The following is a 7,573-nucleotide window of genomic DNA, read 5'->3' as shown; positions in this document are numbered from 1 at the left end:
GAACATCCTGATCTTGAGCATTATAATTTTGAGCATTCTGATTCTGAGCATTCTGATTTTGCACATTCTGAGAACATGGCACAACCTCCACCTCGTGAGAGGACTCTAAGGGAAATGGCTGCACCTGATTTCACCTATGAAAGCTTGTGCATCCAATACCCTGATGAGGATGTCCCATATGTTCTTAAAACTGGACTGATTCATTTGCTTCCAAAGTTTCATGGCCTTGCAGGTGAAGACCCGCACAAACATTTGAAAGAATTTCACATTGTCTGCTCCACCATGAAACCCCCAGATGTCCAAGAGGATCACATATTTCTGAAGGCTTTTCCTCATTCATTAGAGGGAGTGGCAAAGGACTGGCTGTATTACCTTGCTCCAAGGTCCATCACGAGCTGGGATGACCTTAAGAGAGTATTCTTAGAAAAAATTTTCCCTGCTTCCAGGACCACAGCCATCAGGAAGGATATCTCAGGTATTAGACAACTCAGTGGAGAGAGCCTGTATGAGTACTGGGAGAGATTTAAGAAACTATGTGCCAGTTGCCCTCACCATCAGATTTCAGAGCAACTTCTTCTCCAATATTTTTATGAAGGACTCAGTAATATGGAGAGAAGTATGATAGATGCTGCCAGTGGTGGAGCCCTTGGAGACATGACTCCTGCTGAAGCCAGAAATTTAATTGAGAAGATGGCCTCCAACTCCCAGTAGTTTAGTGCCAGAAATGATGCCATAGTCATTAGAGGAGTGCATGAGGTAGCTACAAACCCATCTGCATCATCTGAAACTAAGCTGGCCTTGAATCAGAAATCTGTACCTGTTGCAAGGGTTTGTGGTTTGTGCTCCTCTGTTGACCACCATACAGACCTTTGCCCTTCCATGCAGCAACCTGGAGCAATTGAGCAGCCTGAAGCTTATGCTGCAAATATTTACAATAGACCTCCTCAACCTCAGCAGCAAAATCTACCACAGCAGAACAATTATGACCTTTCCAGCAACAGATACAACCCTGGATGGAGGAATCACCCTAACCTCAGATGGTCCAGCCCTCAGCAACAACAACAGCAGCCTGCTCCTTCCTTCCAAAATGCTGCTGGCCCAAGCAGACCATACATTCCTCCACCAATCCAACAACAGCAACAACCCCAGAAACAACCAACAGTTGAGGCCCCTCCACAACCTTCCCTCGAAGAACTTGTGAGGCAAATGACTATGCAGAACATGCAGTTTCAGCAAGAGACCAGAGCCTCCATTCAGAGCTTAACCAATCAGATGGGACAATTGGCTACCCAATTGAATCAACAACAGTCCCAAAATTCTGACAAGCTGCCTTCTCAAGCTGTCCAAAATCCCAAAAATGTCAGTGCCATTTCATTGAGGTCGGGAAAGCAATGTCAAGGACCTCAACCCGTAGCACCGTCCTCATCTGCAAATGAGCCTGCCAAACGTCACTCTATTCCAGAAAAAGGTGATGACAAAAATTTACCTAACAATTTCTGTGCAGGTGAATCTTCTTCCACAGGTAATTCTGATTTGCAGAAGCAGCACATTCCCCCTCTTCCATTCCCTCCAAGAGCAGTTTCTAACAAAAAAATGGAAGAGGCAGAGAAAGAGATCTTGGAAACGTTTAGAAAAGTAGAGGTAAACATACCTCTGTTGGATGCAATAAAGCAAATTCCAAGATATGCCAAATTCTTGAAGGAGCTGTGCACTAATAAGCGGAAGCTTAAAGGAAGTGAACGAATTAGCATGGGCAGAAATGTCTCCGCATTGATTGGTAAATTTGTTCCTCAAATTCCTGAAAAATGAAAAGATCCAGGTACATTCAGCATACCTTGTATCATAAGGAATAGTAAGTTTGACAATGCCATGCTAGATTTAGGAGCTTCTGTTAGTGTTATGCCTCTGTCTATTTTTAATTCTCTATCTCTAGGCCCCTTGCAGTCAACTGATGTGGTAATTCATTTAGCTAATAGAAGTGTTGCCTACCCTGTTGGTTTCATAGAAGATGTCTTAGTTAGAGTTGGTGAACTGATTTTCCCTGTTGATTTTTATATTTTGAATAGGGAAGATGGATTTTCTCAAGGATCAGTTCCCATCATTCTAGGCAAACCCTTTATGAAAACTGCTAGAACTAAGATAGATGTTTATGCAGGCACACTGTCTATGGAATTTGGTGACATAACTGTTCATTTTAATATTCTGGATGCTATGAAATACCCATCTGAAGATCTTTCTGTATTTCGTGCTGAAATAATTGACCATGTTGTTGATGAATACATGACTGATCTTTATTCTAATCTGCATGCCTCTCATTCTTCATGCATTGAGTCTGAAATTGTACTTGATCATATGTCTGAATTTAATGCTGAGAGTGAATCTGAGAGTGATATTGATTGCATGCCTGGTGGTGGTGTTTTACCTCTTGAGATTGATTTTATAGAGTCAGATAGGACTAACCATGTTTCAGGAAGTACACATACCTCTGACTTTCTTTATGAGGTAAAGGCTGAGAAACCATCTCCTTCTACCACTGTCCAGCCGACCACACCAGAATTGAAGCCTCTGCCATCAAATTTAAAATACGCTTACTTGGATGATAGCAAGAGTTTTCCAGTGATTATATCTGCCTCCCTTGCTGATGAGCAAGAGGAGAAGTTGTTGTCAGTTCTCAAGAAGCATAAGAAGGCTATAGGCTGGACCCTGGCGGACATTTCTGGTATTAGCCCATCCACATGTATGCATCGAATAAATTTAGAGGATGGAGCTAAACCAGTAAGACAGCCACAGAGAAGACTCAACCCGGTGATTCTTGATGTAGTGAAGAAGGAGATAACCAAGCTTTTGCAAGCTGGAATCATTTATCCTATCTCCGACAGCCAATGGGTGAGTCCCGTCCAGGTAGTCCCGAAAAAGACTGGCCTCACAGTGATCAGAAATGAGAAGGAGGAGCTGATTCCTACTCGGGTGCAGAACAATTGGAGAGTCTGCATTGACTATAGGAGGCTGAACCAGGTTACCAAAAAGGACCATTTTCCCCTGCCATTCATTGACTAGATGCTTGAACGCCTGGCAGGTAAATCCCACTACTGTTTCCTTGATGGTTTTTCTGGTTATATGCAAATTACTATTGCTCCTGAGGATCAGGAAAAGACCACATTCGCCTGCCCCTTCGGCACTTTTGCTTATAGGAGGATGCCTTTCGGCCTGTGCAATGCCCCTGGTACCTTCCAGCGGTGCATGATTAGTATTTTCAGTGATTTTTTAGAAAATTGCATAGAGGTGTTTATGGATGATTTCACTGTATATGGATCCTCTTTTGATGGTTGTTTGAATAGTTTGGAAAAAGTTTTGAATAGATGCATTGAAACTAACCTTGTTCTAAATTTTGAAAAATGTCATTTTATGGTTGAGCAAGGTATAGTTTTAGGCCACATTATTTCCAATAAGGGCATTGAAGTAGATCCTGCAAAAATTTCTGTTATTTCACAATTGCCTTACCCCTCTTGTGTGCGAGAGGTGCGATCTTTTCTTGGTCATGCAGGATTCTACAGGCGCTTTAGAAGGGATTTTAGCAAAGTAGCCCTTCCACTGTCCAACTTGTTGCAAAAGGAGGTGGAGTTTGACTTTAATGACAGATGCAAAGAGGCTTTTGATTGCCTCAAAAGAGCGTTGACTACCACCCCCATCATCCAGGCACCCGATTGGACAGCCCCTTTTGAGCTTATGTGTGATGCATCAAATTATGCATTGGGGGCTGTCCTTGCTCAGAAAATTGATAAATTGCCCAGGGTGATATATTATGATTCTAGGACTTTAGATGCTGCCCAAGCAAATTATACTACTACTGAGAAAGAGCTTCTAGCCATAGTTTTTGTTCTTGAAAAATTTCGATCTTATTTGCTTGGTACTCGCATTATTGTTTATACTGACCATGCAGCTCTAAAGTACTTGTTGAAGAAGGCTGATTCTAAGCCTAGGTTGATCCGATGGATGCTCTGGCTCCAAGAGTTTGACTTGGAGATCCGTGATAGGAGCGGAGCACAAAATCTAGTTGTTGATCATTTGAGTCGGATCGAACGTGTCTCTGATGCAGATTCACCTATTCGGGATGATTTCCCGGATGATCATTTGTATATATTGTATAGTATTTCTGACTCTCTTTCTACTCCCTGGTTTGCTAACATTGTCAATTATTTAGTTGCCTCTGTTTTTCCTCCCTTAGCATCTAAGGCCCAAAAAGATAAGATTAAAAGTGATGCTAAGCATTTTATTTGGGATGACCCCTACTTGTGGAAATTGTGCAGTGATCAGGTCATTAGACGGTGCATTCCAGATCATGAGACTGACTCAGTCCTGCAGTTCTGTCATTCTTCCGCACCGGGAGGTCAGCTGGGTGTTCAAAGGACAGCTCGCAAAGTGCTTGATTGTGGTTTTTGTTGGCCCACCATCTTTAAAGATGCGTGGAAGATCTGCAGCACTTGTGAGCAGTGTCAGAGAGCAGGAAATACACTTACATGGCGACAACAAATGCCTCAGCAACCTATTCTATTCTGTGAGGTGTTTGATGTCTGGGGTATAGATTTCATGGGTCCTTTTCCTGTCTCTTTTGGTTATGTTTACATTCTCCTTGCAGTTGATTATGTTTCAAAATGGGTGGAAGCCAAGCCCACTAGAACTAATGATGCTAAAGTTGTCGCAGACTTTGTCAGGTCTAATCTGTTTTGCAGGTTTGGAGTACCTAAAGCAATTGTTAGTGATCAAGGAACCCATTTTTGCAACAGGACAATGCATGCCCTGCTTAAAAAGTACGGGGTGGTACACAGAGTATCCACACCATACCACCCCCAGACTAATGGACAGGCAGAAATTTCTAACAGGGAAATCAAGAGAATTCTAGAGAAGATTGTGCAGCCAAGCAGGAAAGATTGGAGTACCAGGCTTGATGATGCTCTCTGGGCACATCGGACTGCCTACAAAGCACCCATAGGAATGTCTCCTTATCGGGTTGTCTTTGGAAAGGCATGTCATCTTCCAGTGGAAATTGAGCACAAAGCATACTGGGCAGTGAAGACTTGCAACTTCTCTATGGATCAAGATGGCGAGGAAAGGAAGTTGCAACTGAGTGAGTTAGATGAAATCCGCCTAGAAGCCTACGAGAATGCCAAGTTCTACAAAGAAAAGACCAAGAAGTTCCATGATAGCATGATAGTTAAAAAAGACTTCGTGGTTTGGCAAAAAGTGTTATTGTATAATTCTAGGCTTGGACTCATGAGTGGTAAGTTGAGGTCTAAGTGGATTGGTCCTTTTGTTGTTACTAATGTTTTTCCTTATGGTACAGTTGAGATCAAAAGCGACTCCACAAAGAAGAGCTTCAAGGTCAACGGACATCGACTTAAGCCATTCCTCACGAACCCTTCTTTAGTCGACGTAGTGGTGGAAGAGACTTCCTTACTCCACCCTACTCTTCCTCCACCATGACTTAGGGAGTTTTTCTTTTCCTATCTCCTTCTTTGCTTTTATTACACTTGTCCGATTCTCTTTGATGATTTAATTGTTTTTAATATTTTAATTGTGCTACATTGAGGACAATGTGTTGTTTAAGTATGAGGGGGAGTGTTCTTTGGTTTTGCTAGTTTTGATGGTTTTGTTAATTTGTTAGTTGTGTTAATTTGTTAATGTTGTTAGTTTCGTCGGATTTTTAGTTTAATATTTTGGGTCAATTTTGTGTGCACGTACGACTTTGCATGTTTTTCTTTGAATTATAGGATATGTTCAAGAAATGGGTAATTGTTTTGAAAATAAAAGTTCTTGACATTTTGTGACTTGAAATCCTTGATTCTTCTCTACATGTCATGATAGTTTTGAAAGCTCAATTTGAAAGTGATGATTTTACCTTTGTGAGAATTTGAGCCATCCATCATTATAATCATTTGGTGTGTTTTGCCCCATTGATTGCTTGCACAATAGCCTTGGCTTGATTCTTGTTGATGCGTCCTAATTCACATGCATATTTGGAAATGATTAAGGCAATTTTGTTCTTATAAGCTTCTAGCCAAATGGACTTACCTTGAATTAATTCCTTTGGTAGCCCTTTTGAGCCTTGTTTCCCTTTCCTTGTTTTGAAGCTCACTACAAGCCTTAAGTGAAAAACCATGATATTACCTTATCCTTAAGGAATTTTGGAGCTTTGGAATTGTTTTGGAAATAAGTGTGGGGGGTTTTTGTTTCATTGGACAACTTGTTTTGTTGGCTATGCTTCATGATGTATTTTGGGCCATACTTGATGTACATTGTATATTGGTTAAATGTTGGACATGCTGAATGAAATGTTGTTTCTCAAAGGCTAAAGAGTAAAAAAAAAAAAAAAAATTCAAAAAAAAAAAAATCGAAAAAAAAAAGAAAAGAAATAAAGTTGAGTGAATAAGATCTTAAATGGCACAAGAATGATGAAACTCTTGGTTCTACTCTTCATGTTTAATTTTTATCTTTACTTCTTTTTATTTTCTTATTTTTCTTAAAATGCACTTATTCCCCTTTGCTCCTCTATTCCTTTGGGATTTAGCCACTTATTCCATATTTCTCCATACCTTGTCCTTGGCCCCATTACAACCTTAAAAGACCTTTTGATCCTCATGTGCTTGTGTTTATGGGTTGATTGTCAATTTTAGAATCTTGCCAAGTTTATGTGGTGTTTGCTTTCATGGGTGCTTTGAGGGTAAATAGTAGCCTAGACACTTGAGAGATAGAGTGTATATCTTGTGAGGCTTTATCACTTTTCATTCTTGAGCTGATTAACTATTTTGCCATGATTGGGTTGCTTTGATGATTTTCACGAATGTCTTGACTTTTTGGATCTCCTTATGTTAGATGTTACCCATTCCTTTCATTCCTTGATGTTCATTGAGAAATATGTGAATGTTTTTGTTTGTCTCCCTCTGATATCCTTGGATTTTGTTCTTTGTTTCATTTTGCCCAGGAGTGCAAAAGGCTAAGTATGGGGGGTTTTGATGTGCCATCATTGTCTTCTATTTTCTAAACCCTTTTTGCACCATTTTAATTATTGATTGGTCTTAATTGTCAATTAATTAGGCAGTTTTATAATTTGGGCTCATTTAGCTAATTTGATGTTTTTAATCTAATTTCAGGAATTAATGAAACATTGGGCTTAATCCGGATTTTGGTTGTGGACTTGAAGAGGGCAAATAAAGCAGCGCTTACCTTAGTTAATTTCTAATTAGGAAATTTTGCAATTTTATTTTATGTTGTTCAGTGTTTATTTCGTTTTGGGCCAGAGTATTGTAATAGGGCCCAGTGACTTTGAGTGACTCTTTTTAAATAGCTGCCTTGGGATTCGTGCAGGGCATTCTATTCTGTTATGCTATTCATTATTCAGAGCTTTGTTTTAGGTTTTTTCGTTTTTCTGTTTTGATGCTTCTGAGTTCGTAATGCAATTTTACATTTTCTGCTTCTAATTACAATTTCGTTCTTGCTTCTTCTTCTACTATCATTTAGGTTTCTGTTCCATTTTACGTTTCCGTTCATTTACGTTTCTGCTTCATGTTTCAATTGC

General features: G+C 40.1%; 1 non-coding gene across 1 annotated transcript; it reads right to left on the bottom strand.

Annotated features, from left to right (window-relative positions):
• Positions 1-453: 453 nt before the first annotated feature.
• Positions 454-560, bottom strand: LOC113000319 (small nucleolar RNA R71). The gene has a single exon (XR_003265609.1). It is a non-coding gene; the product is annotated as a small nucleolar RNA R71 (small nucleolar RNA).
• Between the last annotated feature and the right edge of the window lie 7,013 nt (positions 561-7,573).

Source organism: Glycine max, chromosome 18 (genome assembly GCF_000004515.6).
Source record: "Glycine max cultivar Williams 82 chromosome 18, Glycine_max_v4.0, whole genome shotgun sequence".
Lineage (NCBI taxonomy): Eukaryota > Viridiplantae > Streptophyta > Magnoliopsida > Fabales > Fabaceae > Glycine > Glycine max.
Note: the sequence above shows the minus strand (reverse complement) of the source record. Positions and strands in the feature narration are given on the sequence as shown.